Raw genomic sequence first — 18,995 nt, forward strand, 5'->3', positions numbered from 1 at the left:
TGTTGTCATTTACTACCTGTAACCAGCAAGTGGTGCTAAAGTTTGTTGTTTTGATATACGTGTTGCTTTAAGGCAAGACACTTCAGGCAAAAACTTTTTTTTTTCAATCTCTGATCAATTTTGAGATATTGTGCTATTGATGGAATGTTGTTTCAGACCAGTGGAAAGAAAACATCAAAAATAAACATTTTAGTGTTAATTTTATTGCACTTTATCTATTTGCATGCACTTTCCAAAAATTGGGATTTTTTTTTCTTTTCTGGCTGTTGACAGTATTTTCTGATTTATGGAATGATAAAAAAAGATATCCAAAATCTCCCATGTAAAATCTTTGAATCTAAAATGTGAGCAAAATAAGTATTTCAGTATTCAGTAATCAGATTTCTGTTCTGCAAATGTATGCAAATGAGTGAAAATTTAATTATATAATGCCTCATTTGCATATTTAAACAATATTTTAGAAAAGTTGTAATACAATATATATATATATATATTGCAATTAATCAATCAACTGGGGATATATGTGGTTTTTAAATCATATTAACCTGTCTTGCCTTTGTTTTTACCAGACAGTTACCAGTGTTTTTTTGTTTGTTTGTTTGTTTTGGACAGTGTAAATGCAAATCTACAAATATAATAATGATAATAATAGAAGAGAAGCTTTGTTAAAGTTTTAACAGTTTTCTTAATGTAAATTCTTTGAAATAGCCACTGTCTGTTTTCAGCTTAGTGATTTCAGAGATGAAAATCACTACTAAAAGGAAAAAAAAAGACGAATATCGTTTTATACACACTCATCAGCCACTTCATTACATTTTTACATTTACATTTATTAATTTAGCAGACGCTTTTATCCAAAGCGACTTACAAATGAGAACAAAGAAGAAGTTAAACTAACATTAGGACAACAATATCCAAGTGCTATTACCCTTCCCAGTTTAATCCAACGCAGTAGGCTACGTGTACTTTTTTTTTTTTTAAATAAATTTTTTATTTTTATAAAGCTAATAAATATAGAATAGAAGATAAAATGTTATTAATGGATCGAGTGTTGCCGAAAAATATGCGTCTTCCGCCGTTTCTTGAAAATGGCCACGGACTCAGCAGCTCGGGTTGAGTTAGGCAGATCATTCCACCAGAATGGAACAGACCAGAAAAAGGTCAGAAATAGATTTTGTGCCTCTTTGAGATGGCACCACAAGATGGCGTTCACTTGCAGAGCACAAGTTTCTGGATGTCACGTAAGTCTGAAGTAGGTAATGAGTTTAGGTAGGAGGGAGCAGAGCCTGTGTTGTTCTGTAGGCAAACGTCAGTGACTTGAATGCGAGCGGCAACCAGGGGGGCAGTGTTTCGGAAAACATTGAAGCTTCCCCGGGCGCCGCCATTGATTAGCGGACCCCCTGTTAGCATTCCATTGACTCCCATTCATTTTGGCGTCACTTTGACAGCGAATAACTTTACATCTGAGGCGTTTAAAGACTCTATTTGTCCATTATTTATTTCTAAAGAAACACGAAAATGTATAAAAGGCTCGTATCTACCTTGTATCTTACGTTATGGCCCTGTAGATGCAGTTTTTGTAAAAATAGGCTAACGATTGCGACTCTCTGTTGCACAGTAGAGAAATTACCATATAGACAGGAGGAGAAGCTTGCGGGCAATCGGGGGGACGTGGAGGCAAAATGACAAAGTAATTAATCAGAATACTTAGCAAAAGTTGCTTCTGCTCCTAGCTCATGGACACCTCCTACTCACACTCTCCGTCTCTGCAAGTTTCGGAAAGGAATGATTCAGATTTCGCTTGGCACAGCTACAAGAAGACAGACGGGTTGCTCACGTCTACGTCGTCAAGCTCAGTTTGAGTCTGCACAGTACGGTCAGCCATCAGGAAGTGAGAGCTTCTAATTGACTTCACTTTTCTCCGTTGAAACCTATGGGGTCGCTGTGTCCAGTTTATATACTGTCTATGGCGGCAACTGGCAACCAGTGCAATTTTGTGAGGAGAGGAGTGACGTGTGCTCTCTTCGGCTCGTTAAAGACCATTCGAGGTGCAGCATGTTGGATCAGTTTCAGAGGTTTGACAGTGCAAGCTGGAAGACCTGCTAGGAGAGCATTACAGTCCATTACAATAGTTATTACTGATGTAATCGAAATTATTCAATCCCCATTGCAAATCAGGTTTATTGGCCAAATTTACAGACTTTCAGCTGTTTGCAATGAACAAATCAAACTGAAGTAATTGAATAACTCAACACAACAAATGATTCAAGTGGTTTCCCCAAATTCAACTGAAAACAGCAAGTCATAACAGCTAAAGGGTGTTCTACTAAGTACTAAAGATGCTTGCCATGAAGGGGTTGAATAATTTTGAGACTGCAGAAGTCATTAAAAGTTGCATTTTCAGTTGAATTTGGGGAAACCACTTGAAACATTAGTTGTGTTGAGCTATTTTAATAATTTTTGTTTGATTGGTTTATCGCGAGAATCTCCAGTTCCACCTGTTGGAAACTTCAGAAGCGAAGACCAAGACTTGGTTGAATCATCAGCAGGATTCTCTATTGAGAACACGATCTGTTGGTAGCTGCAGTCATCAAGCCTCACTAGTGTACATTGAAGTTTAGATTTAAGTTTAGACGTTTAGACCTTAACAAATCATGCAAATGAAGTATACAGTAATAGCAACCTACCCCAGACTCTAGAGTGTTGCAAGTCCTAATTCTATCAGCATAACTAATTCAAAGATTGGGACAGGGGCTCCAAGAGCTAATAAAGACAAAAGACGAGACTCTCAGTAATCTGGCTCATTTGACTTACAATAAAGAGAACAGGACTTGCAGGAAACTTTGCTTTGCAGAATCATTCATCTGATGTCATCATCTTTACCTTAAAATGCTAAATTCAGTGTATTCTAGTTTTTCATGTTATGTTATGTAAGGACTAGATTAGCAGATCTTAAACAGATTCTTAAATTTATAATCCCACACACCACATCCCAGAGGTGCTCTATTGGATTGAGGTCTGGTGACTTTGGAGGCCATTTGAGTAGGGTGACCATACGTCCTGTTTAACCAGGACATATCTGGCCAGGATTTCGAGATCGCCCAAAATGCCCGGGATTCGGCTTTTGCTTTCTACAGTCACCATTCATTATGTTTACATTATTTGACACTGACACGTACGTGCCAGCTTTGCAGGTCATGCATTCTGCTTCACACGGATCCCGATCACACGAAAACACAGGAATTTTCTTAGCAATGCTAGAACGCACATCAACCGATCACTTGTTTAGCGTTCATGTAAACACTACATTTAGATTCACCAATCGGAATTAATTCAGTCCTACTGAATCAAAAGGTGTGCATGTAAACAAAAAGAATGGCGACAAGAAAGCAAAAGCCGTATCCCGGATATTTTGGGCGATCTCAAAATCCCGGCCGGACATGTCCTGGAATATGGTCACCCTACATTTGAGTATTGTCAACTCATCGTCATGTTCAAGATTCATAGACCAGGCAACGTTTTTCCAATCTTCTGTTGTCTAATTTTGGTGAGCTTGTATGAATTGTAGCCTCAGTTTCCTGTTTTTAGCTGAGTGGCACCAGTTGTGCCAGTATCTGATTCAAGTTTCGACGTGTTGTGTGTTCAGAGATGCTCTTCTGCAGACCTTGGTTGTAACAAGTGTTATTTGAGTTACTGTTGTCTTTCAATCAGCTCTAACCAGTCTGGTCATTTCCTTCTGACCCCTGGCAACAACAAGGCATTTTCACTCACAGAACTGCAGCTCACTGGATATTTTCTGTAAACCCCAGAGATGATTGTGCGTGAAAATCCCAGTAGTTCAGCAGTTTCTGAAATACTCAGACCAGCCCATCTGGCACTAACAACCACGCCACGTTCAAAGTCACTTAAATCACCTTTCTACCCCATTCTGATGCTCAGTTTGAACTTCAGCATATTGTCTGGACCATGTCCACATGCCTAAATGCATTGAGTTGCTGCCATGTGATTGGCTGAGATATCTGCATTAACAAGCAGTTGTATAGGTGTAATAAAGTGGCTGGTGAGTGTATATTTTCTCATTATATATATTTTCTTGTGCACACACAAAGTCCTCTGGTATTGGAACTAGGTCTACAGAAAAAAATTGAGAGTATAATGTAAACCACTTGGCTGTAACTCAGGAGCTGATTTGTTTCCTAAGGCTGTTATAAGTGGACTTCATGATCCATGTAAATAACGATGAAATTACCAAGTTCTTTGTCATTGGGAAAAGGCAGGTAATTGTGTTAGAACAGAGACTGTGGTTGTAGTACATTACAGGCTTTATGCTGCACTGAATGCCAGGCAGCATACAAGATACTTCACTGTGGTTAAGATATTGTCCTGCTTCTGACATGAGCAACATTCTTTTTGCATTGATTGATGATTGTTTGAAATGACTGATACATGAGAATGTTTATCTAGTTATACATTATTGAATAGCTTGAATAAGAGAACTTTTAGGGAACCAGCTCTTTGTTGGTATTAAAGTTTCTGCCAAGATTGAAAAGACCTAAATGGCTTTACGATGAGAGTGCATTTAAGCTTCTCACAGTTTTCAGTCCTAAGGGTTAAATGCAGATCAAAGCCGAGAGATTGATTTTGAGCCCCACAGATAATCTACTCTACTTCTGGCCACTTTTATCTGTACTCTGGAGGTTGTTAAATACACAAGGAAATGATATGCAGGAAGTTAATGCTTGAAGTTGATGTCTTAGTAAAGAATATTTGTGCTATCTGATAGCGTTAAAGGAACAGCTACCCCAAAACTGAATGTCCTTCCAAAACCACATTACTTTATTTCTTCTGTGGAAAGTCCTGACGGCTCATTTCCATAAGAAAGTGAACAGGGACAGAAACCCAGGTTTGATGTCATCATGTCTCATTGATGACGTCAAACCTGGTTTAACTTGTCTTGATGTACCTTAGTTCAACGTGGAAGGGCAAGCTGAGGGGACGTTTTTGAGCAAATAATGCGTTTTTGTTTTACGCAAACCTATTGAATGGCTTCAGAAGTCATGAAATATAACAATACATTTATATTTTATTTAAATATTTTATTGTGCTTATTGTCATTTTTGGAGCTCAACAGTCCCCTTTCACTTTTATTCTATGGAATTGACAGCTTGAACATTCTGCTAAATATTAGGAGGGTTTGAAACAACTCAAAAGTGAGTAATGTCAGAGTGAACTATTGCCTTAACTATCTAGTATCTTGACAGAAAAGTTTTAGGTACTTTTAGAAAATGTTTCATATACCAAAATATTGAGGCTGCAAAGATAAAAAAAAGAAGAAGAAATGAATACTTTCATTTATCAAGGACATATTAAATTAAGCAAAAGTGGCAGTAATAACCTTTAAAATGTTACTAAAGATTTACATTTAAAATTAATGCTGCATTTAAAATGTTATATTCATTAAAGAACCCTAAAAAAATATTAAGCAGTTTTCAACACTGATAATAATAGGAAAGGTTTCTTGAGCAGCAAATCAGCATGATTTCTGAAGGATCATGTGACACTGAAGACTGGAGTAATAATGCTGAAAAATCAGCTTTACATCACAATAATAAATTACATTTTAAAATATATTAATATATCAAACAGTTATTTTAAATTGTAACAAATTTGACAATATCAGAGTTTTACTGCATTTGTATTCTGTTCAAAATGTAGCCTTGGTGAGCATAAGAGAACATCTTCCAAAAACATTACTGATGCCAAATTTTTGAACGATAGTGTATGTCATATTTCGTATTTGCATTGACTTATGTCTCAGTGTAATTTGTTGTAATATACAGGGATTTCCTAACGAATTATGCTCAGAATCAGTAATTACTGTGTTATTTTAAGGGTCGAACAGGCGTTATGGATAAATCATGTAATCCAGATAGAATCCTTCTGGCTTAAGCAGTTTTAAAGAGCTGTTTTTTTAGCCGCTTATAGAGAGCACAGCCTCATTCCTATTAGTTCCTGTATAACAATATGCAGACCCGTTTAAATATTTACACACCTCTAAAACTCTCGGCCCCAGTCCTTAGAAGCCCTCTATACATTAAACAGACTTTCCTTCCAACCATGACGCTCTAGTCTGGCATACTGACTCTGAGGATACAGCTTTGGCTTCTGAAAAGACATTTACAGACTGCCAAGACAATGAGGCATGTTGAAAGCCAAGTTGTCCTTAGTGAGTTTTCGGACTAAAGATCTGTTGCCAAAATAGCCGAAGGAGAGATGGTGATCATGTACAGTTGTAGCGGGGAGTGGAGACAGAAATAGTGAACTTAAAAAAAAAAATATATATATAAGTAAAAGATGTGGAAAGTGCATAGGAGAGTGATAACAGAGGGCAAAGTCGTCATAGTCATGGCAGTAGCGGTGATGACACCGCAAAAGCGGTTCCTCTTAAAGGTTTCATAACCCTGGGTAAAAAGCGGTGCTAACCCTACTTAAATTACACGTGTGAAAAGTTCCTCAACTGGGTTTAAAACTGGGGTTAAAAATCACAATAATCTGGGGTTAACGGCCCACTGAAGTGCCTTGGAACAAAATACGCAGCTTTGTATGGTGTGTTGCCGTAATTTCCACTAAACAGGAAGCTAAGGCGGGACATATTGCTTGGCTCCTCCCCCTTTTCAAATAGCCAATAGCATTTAGTTTACATATTTAGCGTTTTATATTCTAGAGAGCATTTGATTGGATAGAGGATGTGATGAGAAGCTGAAGTCCGTGATGATGTCATAAAAATCTGTGATCTATTTTAGCGGACTGTAAGATTTGAATACTTATATCTCCTAAATGCGAATTTTGTCATTGTTTTTGAACACACCTGCTTATTCATAACCATAAGGCTAACATTTACATACTAAAAGCTAAAAAACTTAAAATATTACTAAAAATATATTATGTAAAAAAAGAACATAATAATATATAATAACATATGCACACACTGTGTGTTATATCAGTTACAGAGGTCAATAATAATAATAAAAATAATAATAATAGCCTATTAATGATCAATTCAAAATTCGGACTCATGTTCAGAGAGTCAGGAACTCTGGTGAGTCCTAATTTTTTGACTAACATTAATTTCTGGAAATAAATTAGAGCAGGCAGTATGCAGTTTTGGGAATTAAAATTCGATCATGGGTTAGTGTAGCCCCATGGCCCAATCTCCATCACCAGCTGCTGCCATGCCTGTAATTCCACCAGACAGCCCACCATGTACAATCATTCCCATAATCCCATGTAAGTCTGTCTGTGGCCTGCTTTTGCCTTAATAAATCGTATGGATCTCTTCCTTGAGTTGCTACGTTAAACATCACATGACTTACTGTATACAGAAGTATTTTGGGAAAGGCTGTTAATGGGACATCAATGTTCAATTGGTATTTCATACTAGTACACACACACACACAAAAAAAAGTATTTTTCATCTTTTATGTGTTATGAACTTTACATATTGACTCATTGCACTGCCATGCTTCTGATAATTGCATTTGACTTTACATCTTACTGTAAAAATACTTTTAATAGCTATGTCTAATAATAAGTCTTGTACAATAAAAAATAACTCAACTGTAATGAATAAATAAATAACTACTAAAATGCAATTGGAGTGGGATATTTGTCCAGCCCTGGCAAATTTGTCTAAAATTTCAGATTTGCTTTGCTAATTAGTGCCCATTTTATGTTAATTATAAGCTAATTTGGTGTTTATCTGCTCAAATCGATCCTTAAAATTTGGCAAGACTTCCACCAATGAAGGGTTTTCATCTATTATAACAGAAATGATTGTAGTGATTCAGTGTTACAGAATGGAAAAGAAAGCTTTGTGACCACATAGTATTATACATTTCTAAAAATAAGCACAGAAGGATTATGTTATTATTTCATTGATCTTTTATTTAACATTTCAAATAGCAAAATAAGATATACTAATACTGTCTTTGAGAAGTGCTTTACATTTTTATTAGTAAAATTAACAAATAGATAGTTCATGTACAATAAAACATTTGTCTTAGTGTAATATTTAATTAATTATATTAACATGTATCAATAGGCCAGTAATAATTGATAGACTTACAACCATTTATTTTTACCTGTTTATGAGCAATGCATGTCGTTAATTAATTTAAATGTTTAAGTGTGGTTTAAATGCCCACTGTTTTGACACTTCCCCTATGGCACTCGTTTCTTAAAGGGATATTTCACCTAAAAATGTCATAATTTACACACCCTGAAGTTGTTCCAAACCTGTATGAGTTTCTTTCTTCTGCTGAACACAAAAGAACACATTTTGAAGAATGTCGGTGACCAAACAGTTTCTGCTCACCACTGACTTCCATAGTATTTCTTTCCCATACTATGGAAGTCAATGGCTAGTGTCAACTGTCTGGTTACCGATATTTTTCAAAATATCTTATTTTGTGTTCAGCAGAAGAAAGAAACTCATACAGGTTTGTAACAACTTGAGGGTGAGTAAATGATGTCACCATTTTTTTTCTTCATTTTTGAGTGAACTTTCCCTTTAAGACATAGCCTACTTACGAAAATGAAGTATGCCTACTACATTTCCCGCATAAACAAACGGTTGCGCATGCGCACTAATTGTCAATCACAAAGCCAATAGGGCTGACGTCACCCGGCTGTCGGGTCGTTCTGTATTGTTGCACAGGGGAATGAGAGCGCAGCGCACGAGCTCAGAGCGTTCGCGGGGAGGATGGGACTGTTTACAAGGTAACGTTAAGTTCTCAATCTCAGACGTCAAACTGACAGCTACATGAGACGTTCAGAAAAACAAATAGTGTAAATGCAGCCGACTTTTGACTTCTTTTTAAGTGATTTGTCTTTAAAGGGTGGGACATAGAGATACATGCGAAATCGGCGGTTCAATGGACGAGTGATTCTCGTCAGATTTATAAAACAAATGAAACGCTTTTGTTTCCAGTTTCAATACATTTGTTTGCCGAACGCTAACAGTTAACGTTACCTGTTTGTAGTTATTTTACTTCTTTGATTATTTTATTTCTTATTTTACTTATTTCACTTTAGAAACTGCACTTTATACAGTGTTTATCTCACTAACTCATGACAGTTTGATATATGTTGCCATTTAAAACTCCTTTACACGCAAGATTTACTTGAGAGTTTAATTCAGTCACTGTTTTGCCAGCTGTTTTTTGCTACTTTTCTTGAAGGACAAAGGAAAGTTAATGATTAATCAAATGGAAATCTACTTTTCATACACTGCAGTAGAGGTAATGTTGGTATCACAAAGTTTCTTTTGATGCGAGTTGTGTTTTGATAATGAAATGTTTTACGAAGTACGAAGTAAAACCCCACAGATAAAATATTTACAATGTAAAAAAAATGTTGCTGCCTTCAATTTTTAAGTACAGTTAACTTGGATGTTTACATCATTTCAGCTTAGGCTATAGGCTACTTTAAACTGATAAAAAATTAGACGAATCTTGCATAACTTATAAAAAAGGTGTAACTTGCTTAACTTATTTTGATGAGTTAAAGCAATGTAAAAACGTTGTCATAACTTATTGATCATATAATATTTGAGAAAGATATTGTTAATTCACAACACAGCAGAACTGTTACTACACTAACTTATGGTCTGGACAGAGTAGGCTATGCATTGTTTTTTAGCACATTTGTTGTAGTTTTTCCTGTATAAGCTTTAATATGTTGTTGTGACTTGTATATGTAAAAAAATTAGGCTGTTCTTTTTAATAAGATCTGATCTATGAAAACTGAGTTTTTGAGGCATTTTAGTCTGTTAGATTTGAGGTCATGTAATATGTTTGTGTGCTAGAAAAAATGTACATTTAGTAGATGTATGCATCTAAACGTCTTTTCCAAAATATTGATCATATCCAAATTTTTTGTCCTCTCCCTGATTCCACCTGCCAGTAGCAACTACATCCCTTCAATATGTCCTTCACAAACTGGCAAAGACTGCTTGTCAAGGGTCTTTCGCATTACATGCAGTAGCTTTACCAAAAAGATCTTGGGACTGATAGGCTGCTGTGTGTGTGGTCTGTTTTCTTATTGTTTGGATGAATAAAATAATGCGCCTGGGACAAATTTTTTTTCCTTTGTCGTTACTTTGACACAAAGTGGAATTATTATGTCTGCACGCGATCCACCTCAGCATTTTGAATTATTGCAATAGCAAGCAGTTATAGCGTTCTTCTGTGATCAAGCTCACAAGCACAGACTTGCAGTGACAATGTAAGCATTAAAGCAAAGAGTCTGATGCGACCGAAATTGCTGCTCGCTCATGGATGTAATGCAGGTTCGTTCACATCGAAAATCATTGCCACATTCCTTTACATCCGCGACTGCTCATCCAGGGCCGTCTGACCTTATTAATTTGTTGCACCGTGCAGTGTTCAGCGTCTCTCGTTTAGTCACATCTCTAGTACTTAACATGCTGGGCGATAAGCCAAATCTCTCCAGCAGGGCCCAGAATTCCTGCCTGCAGTCCCGGCACTTTGTCTTTTTTTTTTTTTTTTGGGAGAGGGTTGATGGTTTATGTGAAGGGTGTGTGTGCGCTTGTTCATGGTCGTGCACAGCAACGAGAGTTTGTTTTGGCCTAATTGGGGAGGTTGGTAGAGATGCTGACATTAGACGTGTGGGAGATGTCTTTAATTACAGAGGTGGGGTCACATTGAGACATCTTCACTATCTCAGGGCTAGAGAATGTCAAAATAGTGCCAAGATATGATACCGGGACTTCTTTCAGAGTGCAACCGATACCAGACGAAAGACTCCACCCTCCTGTGGGCTCTTCCTCTGAGCTAATCTGGTTAAGTAGTTTTTTTTAGGTTTTAAGTGTTATGTGTAGTTTCTGTGTCTCTTGAATACGTAATGTATGATGCAATATGTTGCAAATAGAAAGATGTGTAATATGTGTGCTTTTGTGGGATTTGGAGCTGGTTTACTTTTTGCTGTGCAAGTGTGCATACTGAATTGAAAGTAAGGGAAGGACAAGTTGGTTTGGATATTCATGTCTCGTAATCACATTCTCGTGTTTCTTTGATAAGATAGAGAAATTGTAATCTAGTTTCAAGTTTAAAGATCTTTTGCTGTATCCATGGCCACAGAGATGTCTTTAAAGCACTGTGAGGGATGACATTCTTGACATTTGACATTCTTAGTTCACATCTACAGTAGATAACTTTAAAAGATATAATGATAAATCTGTCGAAAAACATGCTGTCGGGTCATATTTCAAAGGAAAAAGGTATTTTATTTCAAGAAAATATATCTTATTTTTAGGACCACTGTTTGCATTGTGACCTGCAAAACCTGGCAAAAAAATTTTTTCTTACAAATATAATATAATATATATGTATATTATAATTGAATATATCCATGATGTTCAATTTACTATTTACAATTTTTTTTTACAATACAATGATTACAATATTTGTATTTATTAATTAAATTAATAAAGAAATTGGGCTTAATTGTCAATGTCACAATGGAAAAAATGCAATGAATGGTATCATTTTCTTTATGCAACAAATCATTTATTATAGTTAGTTATAGTATAAAAGATAATGAAAATAATAATAGTAATAATAATACAAGAAAATAAAATAAATATTATGCAATAGTTAAATAATGACAATGTAAAAAAATGATAATAAGGCAAAGAGTAGTTGGATACCACAGTCAAAAGGTATAAAACAGTGTCACTTCACTGTAATGAACAACATAAACACATTTTGACATATTTAATGGTACCTAAGGATCAAACAAAACAAGATTAGCATATAGAGAGGTGTGTGAAAAAGAACAAGTAACAATGACAGTGTAAATCCCATTACTCCACAGGACGTATTTATGGCAGAGAAATACGGTTTACCAGACATAAGACAATTTGCGAGAACCTCTAATTGAATATTTAATCTTTTCCAAGTGTAGGTATAACATCAAATCCTAAAGCCAATGCGATGCTTTAGGCAGGTTTCTAGATTTCTAATCTAATAAAACCAAAAATTGAGCCAATAAGGATGTAGAGGCAATAATGTTTAGTTGTCTTTGAGTCAGACTCGATTCATCACCTCAGGGTACCAAACATAGCAAATTCAACACATGGCTTCTGTTGTACTTAACACACTTTAGAAAGTGTATTGAATATGGTTGACCAGTTAACAGTAAGTCTGGCATCTTATACAGGTCTTTTCAAAAATAGGATTAAAAGAAGAAGCAGTCCGTTTTCTGCTTATAGGTGCATACAGTGCAAAACCTTGAACTGTATTAAACTCTATAAGGAGCGAGAGGTTCTACCATTCAGTTTCTCTTTTAATCTTTTTTTTAATTTTTTAATGGTGGCATGCTTTGATGGTGCCAGCCTCTTCTTCATCAGGTTGTATTTGAATTGTACTGCACTGCACAAGCCTGCAGAAGGAGTCGTGTGAGTGTGTGTGTGTGTGTGTGTTGATGTGCCTCAGGGTTTGTGTGCCTCGGATAAAGGAGGTGTTCTGGGAGGCCTATCCCAGCTCTGTCCAGTGTAGTGGAACAAAAGCCCAGTGTAGCTGTTTAAATTTGCCATTCTCTCCTGGATAAAGCTCGGACAATGCTCTGATCTCATGTTATTCATATTACGGTCTTGCTTGGCACCCCAGTGCTCCAAAAAGCACTGCACCTCTAACCACCCAAATGTAGGAGGCTCTTAGCATGGGCAGGGGACACAAAAACCATTGAGCTGATCCGAGCTGATCTGAGCTACCATTGAGCTGATCTGTCCTTCTACAGGTTTCTGTAGTATCCATCATTGCCACAGCCCATGGCATCCTGTTGCAACACATAACTGACACAAGAGCCCAAGTGGCATTCCTTAAGGGAGATCAGCTTAAGTTTTGCTTCTTTGACTCCTCTTAAGGTGATGATACACAGGGCAACTTTTTGAGCAATGTTGCCGAGCGATTGTTGCTTGGGCACTTTCCCATTGAAAATGGGCAAAACATTTCTATCTGGATAATTTAGATCGGTCGTGGACCCTGTGTCTCATCTGGTTGCCCGTTGACGGCAACATTGCCCAGCAGCATTGCTCAAAAAGTTGCCCTGTGTAGTGTGTATCATCACCTTTAGTTAACACCATTCTACTTTGACAGTGCAATTGTGTTTGACTGGTATTCATGAAGACTTCTTGCTGTATAAATATTCCCAGATACAGTCTCTAGATTTTACGCTTGACAGTGGGTGGAAACGTGCCAGTTTAGATAAACAAAATCCAAAGCCATTTCCAAATGAGGTAAAAATTGCAAGAGTTGATCTAATGTTTACGCGGGACAGGTGTGGAACATATGCTGTATGTGTTTTCAAGGCATGCAATATCTCATTATTTTATACAATCCAAGCCAAGCCTTGAAAACATTCAAAGCATTTAGCCTTTGCAACCAATTAGTAGTCATTCAACATTCACTGTAAAAAAAATTGCTGCGATTATTTATCACAACTTAAAATCCAACATTGTTTCAACTTTAAAAAGTACGTGTTCATGCTTGACTTAAAATATTAAGTTTAGTTAACTTTAGTTAAGTTGGATATTTAAGTTATCTCAACAAATTTTAAGTTGTTATAACTAATCGCAGCCACATTTTTTACAGTGTTGATTTTCATCCTAAGCCAGTGGTTTTTCAAACTTGTTGATGCCACAAACCCTCAAATATGATGATCCCCTTCAGACGGACCCCCTAAAATATAGCCTACAGCTTTATATTTTTATGTATAAAGGGCCATTGATGTCATTTATTGTATTTTATTTAATTTTAGATTATTTGTTGTTTATTTTTAATCTTCTGTGGAAGCAGCTGAAAGTGAGAGATATTTTTTTTCTCTCCCTTTTTTGTAAACCGTTTTGATAAGCCGAAAGTAAGAGTTTTTTTATTTTATGTTTTTTTTTTTTCTCCAGCTTGAAACCCCCTATCCTCAGTGACACATGGTGTCACATGGCGTGACAGTGCTTCTACATGGATTGGGTTTTAAATGATGGATTCACCAGATGGAGAAGGTGGTGGCCAGCAGCCATTGTCCATTGAATCCACATCAGAGGCTCATATAATTTACAGAGGCGGCAGAAACGGCGTAGCCTTGAACTCTGCTTGCACCAGGAAGACAGGCCCGACAATTAATACGCTTGGGGATTGAAACAAAGATGTTTTGGAGGTCATTGTATTCAAGAGCTGAGGGCACTAGCTAGCATTGCAGAACGGAATGCCTGCGACCTGCCAGCGTTAACTAAACATTTCAGTGGGCCATGAAATGTGTGCAAATGTGGGTTTAACTTAAGTGGAAATGCAAGTTCCCAACAAGACCGCTGAGGCTGAAAATGCAATCAAGTCTGAAGGTCTCTAATTGGCTCTGAATTGTTGCCGGCACATGCGGTAGGGTGTTTCCAAACAGTAGCCAGTGGCAATTTGATTCTCGGGGGGAATTTTATTGCCCTTTTTGTTACCAGGGTGAACCAGTATGCTTCTGGTTTGGCAACGACTAGAAGCCCTTCGGGCGCACATTAGAGCAATAATGGTGGGGAAAACTGACTACATTTATCCTGCGGCGTGGAAGAAAGGCCACAGAGCTCTCAGCTTCATCCCCTAGACTACGGGCAAAAGCAAGACTGTTTGTGCCACCAGTCTTGCCAGAACTATTTCTGAAAAAACGAACTATTTATTCACTTTCTGCTATATTTAATGAGGCCGATAATAGTTGCGGTCGGGTTAGGGAATGCTAGGTCATGTCTCGGACTTAATTATTTCCATGTTAGCCACCACTAGCTGTCAGACTTGATGGTTAATTGGTGCTTGTCGACACTGGCTGTCATATGCAGCTATATGTTTAAGTGCAGTTCAATCACAGGTTGTTTCTTAAGGGCGAGTCTCTGAGTCGTCACACCTTGAATTCATCCGCCTGTGTATGACACGCCTTTAATGGGGGAAAAAAATTCTTTCATGGACCCAAAACATTGACCGTTTTTTCCGTTAAACATTAAACATAGACTTTTAATTTAAAGAAGGGCGGGATTTATTCGAACAGAAAGCTCAGATTGTTTTGAACTGCTGTGGATTAGATTTGGTTCCTATCAAATAAAGAGGAAAGGAGGACACTGTTCCCCGATTTGGACTGACTGCTGTGTTTTCAAGATCTTTCTGGCACATTTTACTATTACAATTTTGCTTTGTTTGGACAGTGACTTGAAGAAACAGGATTTCCCCTCTTTTATGGCCACAAAAGAGGCTTTTTTTGCTGTGTAACGAGTGGGTGTGTTGCTGTGTTGATACGACTCTTGTGTAAATGAAATGAGTGATTTCTGCTGGCCTTTTGCAACCCCATACTTTTTCTATGCATCCAGTTCTGATTTATTAGAGCCAGGTTTTTGTCCTTTCCATCATAAGAGGATTTTGGCCAAAGGGAAAGTCTCAATTTCTTCACTTTGTTATGGTATTTTGAAAAGAGCAGATTGTTCTGGGATAATCCGGGTGAAGGTCAGTGCTGGGTGGTGGAATAGCCCTCCGCAGATAGTGTGTGGTCATGCTATAAACACTTTCCCATAGGCCCATGGGTCTACGTGATGCACATCCTGTCATCAGTTACACCCACTTCCCACACCCGTCTCTTTACCTGACCGTCTAAGGGTGTGAGAAATCCCTCAGAGAGGATTCGGCTGTATGTTCTGAATCTGTTTACTCGAGACACACCTTACAACCTGAAGAATCAGATCACGTTCTTACTCTCATACTTGCGTTTGTATCTGATTAAATGATTAGCATTTTGTGCTGTACTGATTGAAGAAACAAAGTGAAAAATTTGAAATCGTTTCCTTGTTTCACAGACGGGTGTTGTTCAGATATGTTGAGGCGTAATTAAAAGCTGGTGCTGTAATGGACTAGGCTGTAAGCGACGGAAGTTCCCGGATGTTTGCCTTTGATAAAAAAGACTTGGTTGACATCTTTCTTCCAATGTGAGATCTAACTGTTCATCAGTGATTTTAATTTAGTCATCAGTAACTGAAAGTGCAAAAGTAATGTATTTTCTGTGGAATTAGCATCATTAAACAAGAATGCATTTCTACACTTTATGGGAGCAGTCAACGTTTTGTTTTATTTAAATGTATTGCATTTTATTTAATTTTATTATTTAGCCATGCATAAAGATTTGATGCAGATATGGCAATACAAATATAGTAAAATTACAGCACTTGCAAGGCGAGCATGTAAACATCCTTATAAAACCTAGCAATCTAAAAATCTCATGTGTTTTTTTGGATTAGTTGCATTGCAAAAACCAACAAATTTTACATCTGTAATGACATTTTTGTGTTAAACTGGATTGATTAAATTGTGGAAAGTAAGTGTTCAATACCAGAATGGAGCCAGACCTGGATGAGAATTTGCTGTCGATATTGGTTGTTGACATTGTCTAACACTGACCAGTTGGTTAACATTGACCAGCTGAAAAGGAAAGTTGTTTCAAAGACCGAACAAGTAACAACATAGGCAGCAAATCAACATTTTTGACTTAAAGTCCCCGTGAAATCAAAATTGACTATATTCACTTTGTTCGCCTAAATTGATCGTTTTGTGCTGAACAATTCATCCATGCGAGTCAATCCACACAAAAAAATGTTTTGGCTTCATAATCTTTAATCAAAATCTGAAAATGCCCCTCCCCTCTGCATTGGAGGACCTTCACTGATGACGTAGGCGTGAGGAATTTGGCGTCTCCTTAATCCGTAACCACGCCCCTCCAACTGACAGTAGACAGGCTGCCTGTGTGTTTGACAGCGCGTGAAAGGAGAGATGGCGAGGAGGTGCATTTTTGGTTGTGGAACTCACGGAACACTTTTCCCTTTCCCTAAAATTCCCTCGTTACGGTCCAGATGGCTCGATTTTTTACATTTCGAGGAAGGAGGGATAACAGAGTTATCTTGTTAAGTTAAGTTAAGAGTTAAGTTGACAAATTAAAGTTGTGGTTTAATCGTGGTAAGCTAAATTATCTGTCAATTATAGATGAAGGCAACTATTCTAGACAAGGTACAAGATTCAAAAACATAAAACGCACGTTACTATCATTGGTTGCAGCAGTAATAGCAAATAAAAATAGTTTTATAATTACAATTAGTATTACCATTGGGACACATCGAGATGCTCGCGAGTGTGAACTTGCTCCTGAGCCGCCACGTCCAGGTGACCATTTGAACTCTCCGCATGTAACGGCTCAAACATGTAAGGTCTGATTCCCGTGACGAAATGATCCTCCGTGTGTTCCTGTTCTTCTTCATCTTCCTCCTCCTCCTGCTGCAAACTAAATTGCGGTGATTCAGGTGGCGAGTAATCCTCAACAACCGATTGTAAACTTGCGTTTAGATCTGCCTCCATTTTTTGAATTAAACACCTACTTATCTAGATCCAATCAGGTGCTAGTTGGAAAATAAGCCACGCCCACTATTTTCCTCATTTATTATTCCGTTTCTCTCGGAAATGCGTCACTACACTGGAGAAAAGTCGTTTGCAACTTCCGGTTCACGGGGACTTTAAAGAGTTGTCTGACACTCAGGGTACATTCACACGACAACGATATGCTTAAAACGGAGAAGTTTTTCCATTGAGTTTTCCGTGTACAGACGACATCATTGTCAAAACGATCTCCTTTCACACGGATCCGCAAAAAACGACTGAAAATCCTGTATTCTGGTGCCGGGCCATTAGATGGCGAAGAAACACTATAGACTGAACACATAATAGGTATGTGCGTGACGTCGTGGTCTTCAGAGATTTGCGTTTTTGTTGTTTACACAGAGACTGTTTTTAAAAACTTGCACTTTAGAAATCCGTTTTCAAAAGTTCCCGTTTTCAGACACCCAAAACGCCGTTGTCGTGTAAGGCTACGTTTACACAGAAACGATCTGAAGAGAAAACGCAAAAGTGATAACTTTTTATTCTGCGTTTAGACGAGTGTTATGGGGGGGAAATCTGCGTGCATACGGTGACGCAAAAGTGTGTGAAATTCGATGTAGTATGCACTCCAGGCGGCTAGGTGGCAATGTGAAGCACTGATCGGTGCCTTCACTGTCTAACAGACTTTTACGTTTTTACCGTTTAGACGGAAACGCGACGGTGGAGCGTTTTTAAGATTTTCACTCTGGAGGGTGGTTTCACTTTTTTGGCGTTTTTAAGCCCCAAAAACGCCGTCGCCGTCTAAACGAAAGGCACATCTGATAAAATATTTTTACGTTTTCACCCACGAGTGTTCTCGTGTAAACAGGGCATAAATGAACGGCCAAAATGACATCTGATCACATTATAAACACTGATTCATCATTCAGTTTGCATCAGACCAGATCACTCAAGCGACTGATTAATCAATAAGTCGCGTCACTCCATTGATCTCCAACAACCAATCAGATAATGATTTTTTTATCATTTTCTTTTTTCGTACATGTAAACACACAAAATTATTATTTTAAACTTGTGTTTTTTTAATAACTAAAAAAATGAATACTTATTTTTTTCCCACCTGATTTATTTAAACTTGAAATCCTGTATTGTTTTTGTTTTTTTTATCTAAATGTTAGGCTACACACAACAATGATGTCATTGTAATATTGCTTTCTGTATTGCAATGCGTCTCTTACATTTATTTGTATACTAAATGTCATTTAAACTGCAAAGGCACAAAACAATAATGTGTTGATTCACAACTGATTCACAAATTTCAACCAAAGCTAAAATCTGAACTTACCCAAAAAACTTGAACAGCAATTATTTTTTGCTGCCTTGCAAGCAAGCTGTTTCCATCAGGAAATGTAATTGTAGTTGGGAGAAGTATAACCAAGATATGGCAGTTAGATATTCTATTCTATTCTAAAAAGTTCATCATGTTAACAAAATTGGCATATCTCGGACCTCAGATGGTAGCTGTTGTTGTGCTGA

The 18,995-nt window shown here is 37.4% G+C and overlaps 1 protein-coding gene across 1 annotated transcript in view; it reads left to right on the plus strand.

Moving 5' to 3' along the window:
• The first annotated feature begins 8,665 nt into the window (after nt 1–8,665).
• Nucleotides 8,666–18,995, plus strand: part of daam1a (dishevelled associated activator of morphogenesis 1a) — a 55,585-nt gene continuing 45,255 nt past the window's right edge. Inside the window, exon 1 of the mRNA XM_082142311.1 lies at nt 8,666–8,778. The gene's annotated coding sequence lies outside the window, so the exon portion shown is untranslated. The remainder of the gene's footprint in view (nt 8,779–18,995) is intronic.

Source organism: Leuciscus leuciscus, assembly GCF_965113295.1.
Source record: "Leuciscus leuciscus genome assembly, chromosome: 17".
Classification (NCBI taxonomy): Eukaryota; Metazoa; Chordata; class Actinopteri; order Cypriniformes; family Leuciscidae; genus Leuciscus; species Leuciscus leuciscus.